Raw genomic sequence first — 13,329 nt, 5'->3', positions numbered from 1 at the left:
TTTGAAAATGAATAAAATATTGTGAACAGATAAAGGTGATACTCAGAGTATGACGGATTGTCTGACACCTCTGTATAGGTATATAGACACAAAGCCTCAAGGTTAGTTAGGCAAAGATGAGATGACATCACTGGACATCTAAGCCGGACTATTCTGGCACACAGACACCAACACATTCCTACACATGCACATGCACATGCACATGCACATGCACATGCACATGCACATGCACATGCACATGCACATCCACATCCACATCCACATCCACATGCACATGCACATGCACATGCACATGCACATGCACATGCACATGCACATGCAGTTATATAGTATACAGTGTCCAGTGATGTTAATGAGAACGCTGAAGGCCAGACACACATGCATGAGTCATTAGGGAAGACTGCAGGCAATTACACTCAGATACTCAGATATTGTACTTCATGGGCAACAACACCAAAAAAAATAAAGAAAGTGTATATATGTGTATGTGGGGACACACACACACACACACACACACACACACACACACACACACACACACACACACACACACACATACACACACACACACACACACACACACGCCAGGACTACTCTAAGAGCCCCAGGGGGCTCTACTTTAAATAAAGTAAAGACCCCTGCATCAGATTTATTTATTTATTTAATGCACGGTGCAGATGAATGTCTCTACTTTCAGTGACTGCAAGTTTCTCTCAAACCAGTTGTTACATATATGCATATATAATGGGTCTATATTAATGATTGTTAACATTGAATGATCAATATATTCTGGGGGTAGTTAGGCCTTGTTAGCCTGTTGTAACATTGTCATTATGTATCTTTGATAAAGCATAATGAATAATTATTGTGTTAAAAAAGGAGGTTTAATATTAATATCAAATAGTTTAGTATTAGAAAGCCTTCTATTAATTCTCACTTAAGTGGCCAAACAACAATTACCATCAATTAAAGTTTAGCTAATATGTATTTTATAGTAAAGCAAATATTAACCTTGATGAAGTAACACATGATCTATGGAAATGATTAACATTGATCAGCAAATAAGTGTGTTAAAAGTTGGCTACAAATTATGGTTCTTTTCTCAAGGTAAACTTTTATATTAAAGAAATGAAATATGTAAAAGTCAATGCTTATATCTGGTTCTAAAAGGTAATGAGAGAATTACAAAGGATCTACCCAATTAAATTAAAAAAATATGAAAATAAAATCATTTGATCATTAGTATACAACTAAAAAGAACAGATTTGTATCTGTACTTACATTTTTTATGCTTGACTTTTTGTGACTGATACTGGCTTGTATCTAACAAAAGCCAAAACATTATTTGACATTTGATAAATATTAAGTTAGCATGTAACAGACAATGATGTATGGACTGAGTAGACCAACAAGTAATCTAAGACTTAGTCGTAACATAAATTATTGCATTCAATTAAATTCAAACCCTTTTTCCTCCTGTATAATGGAAGGCATAATGATTACTATCCTGTTTTTAAAAACAGGTTTCTCGTTTCAGTGGTGCTTTATTAGATATGAGTTAATTATAAAGTACTGTCCAAAATGCCAAATTTCTTATTTTTCTTTTTCTGTGCTCTTCATCTCATTCAAAATTGTATAATTATCTGGAAATAGTTAAGATTTGTTCACATGTTAATAATGTAAAACATTCATTTTGTTTAATTAATAATGCCTTTAAAATTATATATAATTAAGTATTTTTCTACAAGCATCCTTACGTTGACCCAATGACACTAAAAAGTGTTGTTCATTACTTCATGATTTGATAACTGCTAATTAGTCATGGGGCGATGGTACATAGAATATGTACAATATGAAGGTTTTACTAAAGTAAAGTGTTGCTATATTTATAATGGCATGGTTGGTAAAAAACAGTGTAATGTTGGTAAGTGCTCAACAAAGGATAATAAGGCTTTTTTAGACTCTGCTTTCTGTTCACTTATGTTTAATTGTGCTTCTGACAAGGTTACCATGTTAATGAGTCTGAAAATAATTTATGTGAAGTTTACTTTTCGCTTGACAAAGTTGATAGAATTAATATTTTTGACATTTCTTTTGTCTCATGGAAAACACAATTGATCAATCTTGATCCATCTTGATTGACCCATCAAGTAGGAAACAAACAAGTTCAAAACTTAAAAGAGGCCTTTTGGATGAGAGGTGAAATGTCGAGACATTTAACAGGCCGTAATTGTCCAAACATATTTTTCACCCATCCAAAATTGTCATCCCCATACCTAGTTATTATTCATAAACTGAAACATTTAAATACACAGGGATGTTCACATTTCAAATATGAGTTCTTTTGGTGTACAACATTACTGAAAAATGGTGGTGGTGGTGGTTAGTGTGTGGAGAGGGGGGAATTCAGAAGAGAAAAGGAGTTTCTTAAATACATGAAACTATTTTCATTTTAGGATATGGTAGTTTTAATTTTCATCAACATACAGAGAACATTAAAAAGGACCCAGATTTTCCTTGGAGCCTAAATAGGTTTTATAGGGTTGCTAATATACAACTAACCTCCATATAAAATTAATGTTGAACAGTATATCAAGCATATTGTGTTGACATTCAAGAAAAAAAATTGTATATATGTTATACAGTATAAGCTTTGACAAAGACAAAATCTATAATATGTAGTGTGGAAAAATGAAGATCACCAGAATTACCATATAATAAATAAAAATATAAATAAATAAATTACTTCTCACTTTCTAAATAATTGGTTTTCCACTCTACAATCATTACTTTGTGTTTTGATGGTGCATTTTGATAGTACAGCAGGTGGAGAAAACTTGAACATAATTTCAGATCAATATTTATTCATGAACTGACAAGGGCTTACCAATTAAAACATGTCTATTTTCACCAATAAGTATTCTGAACAAGCCATCACAAATGATGAAACTGCCAGCTTTACATCCTGTATGAACACAAAGAAATGCTGCATGCTGTGATGTATCTGTTTCATTAATGAGCTTCTTAAATTGGAACGGTCGGCTTATGTTAATTATGTTGAAGGTGTGCACAAGAGGTCATCTCCCAGTCATCCTGCCCTCCTCTCTTAGACTATGAGGAGGGAGAAACTAAGCGCAAAGTGGGAAATGTAAGAAATGCAAGGTAACAATGTATTTTTTTCCGAATTTGGTACAGATGCTCAATGTTAAAATGCCATCAGCAGAATGGCCTGAGTTTAGCTGGAAGTGAGTGGGGAAACATTAAAAGAAATTAACAACTGATCACCGAAAAGTCAACAAAAAATAATTTTGTATCATTAAGACAGGAATCTGTCAACACTGGGAAATAGATGACTCAATGTAAATAAATAAATAAATAAATAAATAAATAAATAAATAAAAGCCCACGTTGCCAAAATAGCAAACATATTTATCTCACCCCAACACACACAAAAAAAAAACATGAAAAACTGAACATTTGCAAGACATGAGCAAACGGTCATGGGAAATGGATCAAACTGGGATGCCTCTGAGTGTAATAAACATCTCTTGTAAGTTTTTCAAGAAAGTTATTTTTTTCCCATGGTTTGAAAAGAAAAATATGAGGCTAGTGTCCTGGTAGTCCCGGCATCTTCAGCCTCAGCCGCTGTTTATCTTACCATGACATTTTCCCTGTCATGGCAAGGTCTCCCTCCTCAAACCACCCACGTCCAGTCCTGCGCCACCCCATACAGAATACCTGCTAAATTAGGTGAATTATACATCTGAAAAGAGATGGGCTTTTTACCTCTAACATAATTTTGACACAGCTTTTATTTGACTCAGGCTATTTTTCCAATAAGAATCAAACACAGATATAGGGGAAATGGGGATTTGGGCCTATGGGGATTTTCCATGTGTTTGATTGTACCGAAAGTATGAAAAATGCTATCTATCTATCTATCTATCTATCTATCTATCTATCTATCTATCTATCTATCTATCTATCTATCTATCTATCTATCTATCTATCTATCTATCTATCTATCTATCTATCTATCTATCTATCTATCTATCTATCTATCTATCTACAGTAAGAATCATTTGCTTTAAAGTCCTAATGGTATGTGATTTCCCACCAAAAAGGAACAACAAAATCAGCAAAGAGGTTTCAGTGAAATAAAAAAAAAGTATTTAGTCTGAAAAAAGGCCTTAGCCCATTACACAGACATGGCCTTGTCAAGTTACTTAGAATAAAGAATTCTAATAATATTAATTTGTATTTTCCCACATTGTATCTCCTATTGCTATGTGTCTTGATCTGTGATTTTACCCATGTTTTTCTTATCCCCACCACCAAAAATAAATGCCTCAAGGCACAAATTGATAAAGATTAATTGCTTTTTGGAGCAGTAACTGCTTCTCCTAACACTCTTATCATACCTAACAAGTTGCAACAGGCATCAGTAGGAAATATTATTTAGAAATAAAGACTTGCAACAAACTGTCTCTGTCCGACAAGAGAAAGACTTGTCAATTGAAATTAGTATAGCATCCACATATCCACCTTCCAAGTATTGCTGAATTTCCGTCGAGCTGCATACACAGTCAAGGGGAAGGATTTACCCTTTAGTTCAGATTTTGCGTTACAAACTGGCAGATTTTGCCCTCAGCCCACAAGGAGATGTTTGCTGAGCTGATGTCTGCATCAAGGAGTCTAGCAGCCACACACCCATCCAGATTACCAGTCTGCTGAAAGACATGGTGTTTAGGTCCACCTCCAGGGGACATGAGGGGAGAGAGGTCAAGATGCTCTCATGGTTACTGTGGGAAGCGAGAAGCTTATGGTTTACTGACATGATGCTTCCCCATCACTTCGTGCAGTGAAATGTGACTGATAGATGTAGAAATAGGAGGCAACATTGTTGACAGTGAGCAGATGCTGGCCAGCAGATCACAATAAGTAGGAGGTTGAGGATGGTGTCTTTTTGTGTGTGTGTCTGTTTCTTCAGGCTTTCTCTCTGAATTGTCAATCTCTATGAGAGAGGCTCAAGTGCTAAGCTGGTGACTCATTGGCTCAGGTTGTGTGTATATGTGCATGTGTATGTGTATGCATGTGTGTTGGTTGTGGTTTCAGCATTTGAAGAAATTGATGCATCCTTTTATCTGTTACTAAGGACAACCACAAGCTTGACTGGAGTCACAATGCACAACTAAATCCACACACTGAAGCAATGAATCTGTGCCTCTGTGTGTGTGTGTGTGTGTGTGTGTGTGTGTGTGTGTGTGTGTGTGTGTGTGTGTGTGTGTGTGTGTGTGTGTGTGTGTGTGTGTGTGTGTGTGTGCGTGAGTGTGTTTGTATATTAGAGAGAAGGCCCTGCCTCCTGAGGGGGAGTTGAGGGGTCAAACACACACGTGGGGGTCAGTGAGCAGGCTGGCAAGTGGAACAAAAACCTTGAGACACATGAAAACATTGCTTGGTTGCTGTGGTGTGATTTCCTCCTTATATCTTTGACCATTCAACAAAACCTGTGTCTGTGTTTGTGATTAAGAAATCTTTGAAATATTAAAAAATGAGAAAATAAGATGAAATGCTATTTGTTTTACACATTATTTCTGCCTGGCCTTTTGATCCCTTAAATTCACTGTATTGTAGAGGGACATTTTCTTGAAGAATTTTAAGAAACTGACAAACTACAAGCAAAGTGCAGGGATCAGATGCAATCTCTATTTTATTTGCTGAATTCAAATTTATATACATCAGAACTTCAGCTTCTCACAATCTCAATGTGGTCAAGGTTATCCCCTATTATTATAATAAGAGGAAAATTACAAATGTTGGTATTTTGTTCATTTTTTTTGTGTGTAATAGCCAGCAGATACATGTTTGTCTTTTTATTTTTGTTTTGCCTTTATTTGAATGCATTACTGTTAGATTTCGGTTGTTTATGGCCCCCCTGCAAAAGGCAATTGATGTCAGAGGTTAGTCCTGTCTATTATTTAATAATTTCAAACAAAGGGTAGGACTTCATCAGGTTTTAGCTTATGTATGTATATATGGTTATAAGTTTGGGGTATTCATTCATTTTTCAGTGCAATAAAATATGCATTTTAATATGCACATGATTATAGATATGAATATGAACAGTGCAATACAACAGTGGCAGTGCAATAAGACATTTGAGTGCAGTTTGGTGTGCAAGTCACAATGCAGGTGCAAGGATGAGTGCAGTTTAAATGGGCAGTAGTTACATGTGCAAGAAGAATGAGTGTCAGCTGCTTCAGAGTCTGATGGCAGAAGGAGTTTTCTAATTGAAAAAAGCTGACATGCGGCTGCAGAGTGAGCAAACACGTCTGCCAAGGAGGGTGTCATGTTGTATCTAGTTTCATTTATTTCATTTCATTTAGTGTTTCAAGTTTCATTACCTCAACATCACGGTGACCTGGTTTGAAAATGTTAAGCACAAGCAAAAGACAAGCACATTAAAAGGCTGAGTACATTAATGCAGATATTCTCTGAGAATCTTAATTTTTTAGTTCCCTTTCTATGAAGAGAAAGCACCTCGACATTTTTTGTTGCAAAATAACTCATGCCTTTTCTCATCTGATCAGTTTGACCCAAAAGATGATCAGTTTTGTTATTTCCAGCATGCTACAGGTTTTTTTCCACCTGACCTCCATAATCTGAAAGCACAGCACATCTCTCACACATTGAAAAATCTTTTTTTCTTACAAAGACAAAAGAGAACTTTTTCGATGTTTTATTCTATTTGCATACTGACATACTTGAGCTTGCAGCAGCCACCCCCACATAGCCAAATGCACACTCACCCACACACACACACACACACACACACACACACACACACACACACACACACACACACACACACACACACACACACACACACACACACACAGATTTTGTTGAATGGTCAAAGATATGAGGAACAAAATCACAATGTTAAGAGAGCAGATTTCTAAATAAACAGCACAAGGTCATACTCTTTTAAAAGGGGCATTTTGTTCTGTTTTTATAATTAGACTGAATTTGATAATTTTCACACCATGCTGCCTGTAGCAAGATCTCTATCAACACTAAGTTTTACTAACAACAGTGTGTACTGGGTCACTTCTGCTGAAGACATTATTTGCAGAAATATCAACACTGTGTGAGTGAAAATCACATTCTTGCACCTTCTTTAACTTAGCTGTAATGTGTTTTAGAGCCTCTTTCCAGTTAAGAGGGAAACATCTAAAAATATGGGATACTTAAACATTTTAAGGCAACTAAAAAAATACTAAATACTGAAATTATCATATTGATTTTCCATGTGATATATAACATTTTTGTTAATCTCAATTAATGTTTTATGATTTATTGAGAAAAGAAACGTATATAAAACTATATGATAACACTGAACCTAGGGGGCATAAGCAAATTGTAAGGGGACAGAAATAACCTGGAGCTAGCATATACTTTTAGAATTTTATCTTGCAATGAAATGCATTCAAACAAGCTTCTCACAAACTCACACAATTTAAGTCTACACGTCTGCTTTGAAAAAGGATGACTAAGCAAAAGCAGAGCTAGAATATTCACAAAATTCAGTATTGCCTTTGGAATTCACTATTGGTTACATTACATAAGAAGGAAAATGTCACCATGCTAGCCCCCTTCACAGCACAATAATAAGTTCCATCCATCCATTATCTACTGATTATCTTACTAAGAGTCGTTGTTAATGTTAAAATAAATGACGGAAAAAAAAAAATCTTCCAATAAAATCTACATTAAATCTAAAATATTCCAAGATGACCCTATCAACATGCAGGGAAAAAAAAAATGTTGAGGTATTCCTTCAAAACAGACCAAAGTTAACTTTAATACAAAGTAGTATCACAATTATTGGATGGTGCTGTAATGTACCATGGAGCTATTGGTGGAATCATTAACATTAAAGGAATGAGGAATACTACATATCTGAAGGAACAAGTTGTTAATGTCCCTGTCATTTTGCAAGATTTTCAATAACATTATATAATAGGCATTTGACAATACTATCAAACTGCTGTTTTGGCTACATACAAAGGTAATGCAACTCAAAACTGAGCAGAAACTAGGATACCCTACTTTGTTACCATCCATACCTGAGAACCATCCCTCTTGATACCTTTTCATCCATACTCTCCTGTACAAAACATGGTAAACTCATAGTATGACCTGATCCGAGCTTGTCATTTTAGGATGGACAAGACAAACCTCAACAGGATGTACCGGTTATGGCATGTATTCATTGCTGGTTCATGGGATTGTGCATGTCATTGACAGGAAACGTGTGAAAAGCCAAACTGTGTTTTTGGTGGAGTTTTCACAGTTGAGATCTAAATTACAACAGTCTATACAACTGTGAGGAAAAAAGGACATCACAGTCTCTTCATCTCTGCTTTCTTTTGAGAGGCAGAAGTGGGGATTTGCCAAGCTGTATGTCATGTTCAAGCTCAGGCCTCACCAACAGATTATAGACACATGGATAAACACACACACGCTTGAAAACAGCATTCATGTAAGTGGTACTTTCATTAATTTTCCCTCTCTGGTCTTGACTGCTACTCCTGATTATGACACGTTTAATTCTCATATACACAAACATTCTGGGTCTCTTTCTCCCTCTCTCTCTCTCTCTCTCTCCCGATCTGTTACATGCAAATGCACACACACACACATGCACACACACACACACACACACACACACACACACACACACACACACACACACACACACATGCACACACACACACACACACACACACACACAAAAAAAAAAAAAAACACTTACTCACACATGCAGACAGACTCCGCTGTAATCACTTTATCCCATAGACACAAAACTGTACATCTTCACATTCACGAAAATTTCACATCACTTGTCAGATATCCCAGAGTCAAACACACACTCCCTTTTTTCAAATGTACAGACACACACACTCACACTGAAGTATCAGGTATATTGTTTAAGCTGAAGTGGGGGGCGGGGAGGTGATGATGTACAGGGGAGACAGCTGGGAGGAGGAAGTACACAGGAAGTACATTAGTAATCACTCCACCTTTTCACATCTTATCAGCACCTGTCTTCTCAAAGCCTGTTCAAACTGCTTCAACACACACTTTGTCCTTTTTTTCTTTTTGCCCTTTCTTTCACACACAGACATACACAAAAAAAAGCAAAAATGCGCACACACGCACACACACACACACACACACACACACACACACACACACACACACACACACACACACACACACACACACACACACACACACACACACACACACACACACACACACACACAGACTGTTCAGAAAATGACTGCTTTGCTTTAATGTCAGGACCTTGGATCCAGATGACACTTTGCAAGCTACAGAAGCCACAAGATAAGTGAATGAAACATTCAAATGAAAGACAGCAGAACAGTTGTGTGTGGTGGGTGGGCACATACACAAAAAGGCTACCAACAAGAGTAGAACATTCAACAGTCTTAAGTCAGAGCAACTGGGGAATAATTCCTGTTATTAGCCAAGCGTGATCAGAACAAAAATATTGAAATAGTTGTTGGGAAAATGCTACTTTAGACATACCTCTATTCTTACCCTATCTAATCTCTTATTATGCAAATCATGCACATGTATATGCCTGTTGAAATTAAGTATGTGTGAGGAAATTCCCATCTGATATCCTTATTTATTTATTTGATTTACCCATCCATTGTGCCATATATTCTCTTTGTGGGGTCACAGAAAGCTGGAGCCAATCCCAGCTGATACCATTTGAGAATTAAGATTGACCTGGGCAAGTCACCAATTGAGCACAACATGAGCAAAGCTACGCGGATCTACCACAATTCATCCATACAGCTACAAATAATTCGGTCTTCAATTAACCTGCTGCATCGTATTTTGTTGTATTTGTTATTTATAACCTCAATATCCTCTATAACACTGTCGAAAAGTCAAATCTGTCAAAAAAAAATGTGACCATTCCATCGTCTGAGATATATATTTTAAGAAATTCAGAATACAACATTAAAGAATAGTTACATGATTATGTGATTATGTGTATGTACAGAATGTAAAAGCAAAAATGTTTAACAATTAAGGAAAAGTTATAAAAATCAAAAAAAAAAAGAATTAAAACAAAGAAACAGAAACTTTAAGGTCACAGAATTGAATTAAATTGAAAGGCAAGTACATTTTTCTTTATGAAGAATTGGTTAAAACTACAGCGCAATGATCCGGGTGATCATTATCCAGATGAGACCCAACTAAATCCTGGATTACTGCTTTCATGGTTTATTGAGTCAACTGTTTGGCAAATCTTTTAATAAAATACTTTTTATTTCCTGCTGCAATTTGTCTAATATTGTGTTGTTTCCTTCTTATGATTTATTGATACTTTTTTATACTTTGTTTTTGTAATTTGTTTTTGTATCATGCTTCAGATTTATGCATAATTACAGTATATTCAGTATATATATTACAGTATATTCTGTGAATTTTTAATTTTCTTAAACGAAGAAGTTGAAATTGATACATCTTATTTTAAACTGATAATGTGTAATCAGGTAAATTGTTAAGTAGTATTAATGTGCATGGTCTTGTGTTGAAAATCTCATCACATTTCAAGGAGATTATAATATTTTCTTGCCATTTCATTTATTTTACAACTCTGATTTATCCTCACGGTAAAATTAGACAAAAAAATTCATATTGTCTTACATTCTTTCTCCAGAACTTTGCTATCATTTTTTAATATATTTGCTTTTCAGTTTGTTTGAAAAGACAGTATATCAAGTGTATTAAACAAACACCTTGGAAACTTCAAGTCCTTTATATCCAATGCATGTAGGCCTACATTTTCACACACACACATACTGTATAAATATGCAGTGGATTATGATCATGTGGGGCAAAGGCTCAAAGATGCATGTGAAGAGTAAAGTAAACGACCGCCTGTGAAGTGTAACTTCACTAAAAAGCTTATACAGTATATTTCAACTTAATATCCTCCGACAGTTAAGCTCAATCAGATCAGATCATATCCACAGATGTACATTCATTTACATACCCATTCCTGGCTTGGTGTCCTGTCCAGGTAAAAACCTAAATAAATGATAACATGTTGTTTGCATCACATTGATGGCCAAATGCATGGGCATGGCTTACCTGGTGAAAACATTGCATAAAGAGACACAGTGGAGGCTGCAAACTCATGTTTGCAGTGAGAAGCTTGGGAAAATATTCTGTCGCAAAACCTTGGGTCCTGTCATTAATTTAGAAGGTTAGGAATAGGGTTACTTCAGCTGTCTGCAGACTAAGTCCAACTTTTCATGGAGATTAAAATTAAAGTCGTGTTTCCCAGAATGATGAGCTGCAAAAATAGCACACAACAACCACACATTGACCTTGCCCCCAAATTGCTTTGGTTTCATTTTAATACAGTATCTGTCGAATTATTCAGGACAAAAGAGACCAATCTATGAATGCTCCACCTTGCAAATTGTGGTGTTTAAATATATTCTTTTGAAAAATTAATGTGTTTAAATCAGATATCACAGCACATCACAATGGGCTGAGCGGAGTCAATGCACTGCCTGTCCAAGGATAGGAATTAGACAATCTCAGGCAGTTGTAATGTAATGCAATTAGCCAAATAAAACTTGGTAACATTTGAAATCAATATTGAGGTCTCATTTGACCATGTAGATAATTAAATGAATAGATTTTTCTTCCGAGTGCTTTTATTTTCACAGAATGAATGAATAAATTAATGGCCACCTTATTGTAATTGGTCTAGAATGAAGAGTAAAATTTTTATAGCTGTGTCTGTGATGAATGGAAAGAGTTGGCAATGATATAAGGCGTATAGTAGTAGCAGCACTTATTGCGACACAAAAAACATGTCAAACGCTTTTGAAGTTATATTTGTAATTAGCATGTTTTCATATGAGAAAAGCAGCATCCGTATTTTTTACTTTCATCCCAACTATTTCTGATTATTTTTGTAAAAAGAGAAACAGTATGCTTATAACATTTAGCAATGAAAATTCTGCATTCAGTAGTTGGGAGTATAGTATAGCTTCAAATAAACAGTGTGTTTCCTAGTGTGAGGATTGTGAATACATGGAGGGGGGGACAAAGCAAGGGGCAGGGATTCTGCGGCAGTGATTGGCTGCAGATGGGCGCTCTGGTCTTCGTTTAGTTAAACCTCTCCCTGCCAGGGATATTTGCTACAATTCAATAAATAGAGCTGTTAGAAGTGAACCATTTCCCTGTCACCATGTCAAGGTTTCTTAGCGGATGTTTCACTTTGGGTGTTTTCAGTCAACAGGCAAGTTACAGCTGCATTAATAGCACCATGTAAAGCACTGAAAAATGAAACTTAAGAACATGTAGGACTTTTATTTATCCCACTTTTATTTGTTTCCTTTTATGGATTCTTCTTGTCTACAGTTCTTGTCATGTAGTATTAAAAAAATCAAACAGGGTAATTCAGGGCATAGGGATCCCCAAGGTGACTAAAATATTGTATATTCTACCTTATTTCAGATTATAATGCCAATTCCTACAACTAACCCATGTTGGAATCAAAACACCTGAATTCATTGAATCATACTTTATTGTAACAACATATTAGCTTCATTATCAATCGGAGTAATCTCCTCAGAAAGGTAATATACTCCTTAAGAAACAAATGATTTGTTTTACAATATTGGATGATGATGACTGCACAAAAGAAGTGACAGGTATTATTACATGGAAAAAAAAAAATGAAAAGAAATTAAGAAAGAACAAATGCTTCATTGGTACTTTAATTTTTTAAAAAATCGTCAATAAAATAAATCACATAGTCAGATCTACATATTACTGTACTTCGTTTTGCTCAATCTCTCGCATTAATCTGTAACCAGCTACGCACCACACATTATTGTAAGATCATGGCCTGATCAATTACTCTTATTTTACTGGGAGATATGACACTTTCATATGAGTCAGTCAGCTGATAGGAAAACTTCCCTTACAATTATTTTATGTGCAGAGGATCTGATCCACTTGGTGAGCTGCAACGGGCTTCTCTTTGAGAACCTATTACCAAATTGGAACCAGTAAACCATGAAAAAGAACTAGACAGGCATCGACTACTTCTGTTTACTGTGACTATATCTTCTACGGACTAATGTTACATGTTCAGTGAGCACAAAGATCCACAAGCTCAGATATATAAAATATTTAAGCTTATCCAAACAAAGTAGAGCGACAACACTATCCTGGGTTAATCACAGCATGATGGAT

Source organism: Fistularia commersonii, chromosome 3, assembly GCF_037954325.1.
Source record: "Fistularia commersonii isolate RoL2024-O1a breed Wild chromosome 3, RoL_Fcom_v1.0, whole genome shotgun sequence".
In the NCBI taxonomy this organism is placed as follows: Eukaryota; Metazoa; Chordata; class Actinopteri; order Syngnathiformes; family Fistulariidae; genus Fistularia; species Fistularia commersonii.
The sequence above is the reverse complement of the archived record's forward strand: the minus strand, read 5'-3'. Positions refer to the sequence as shown.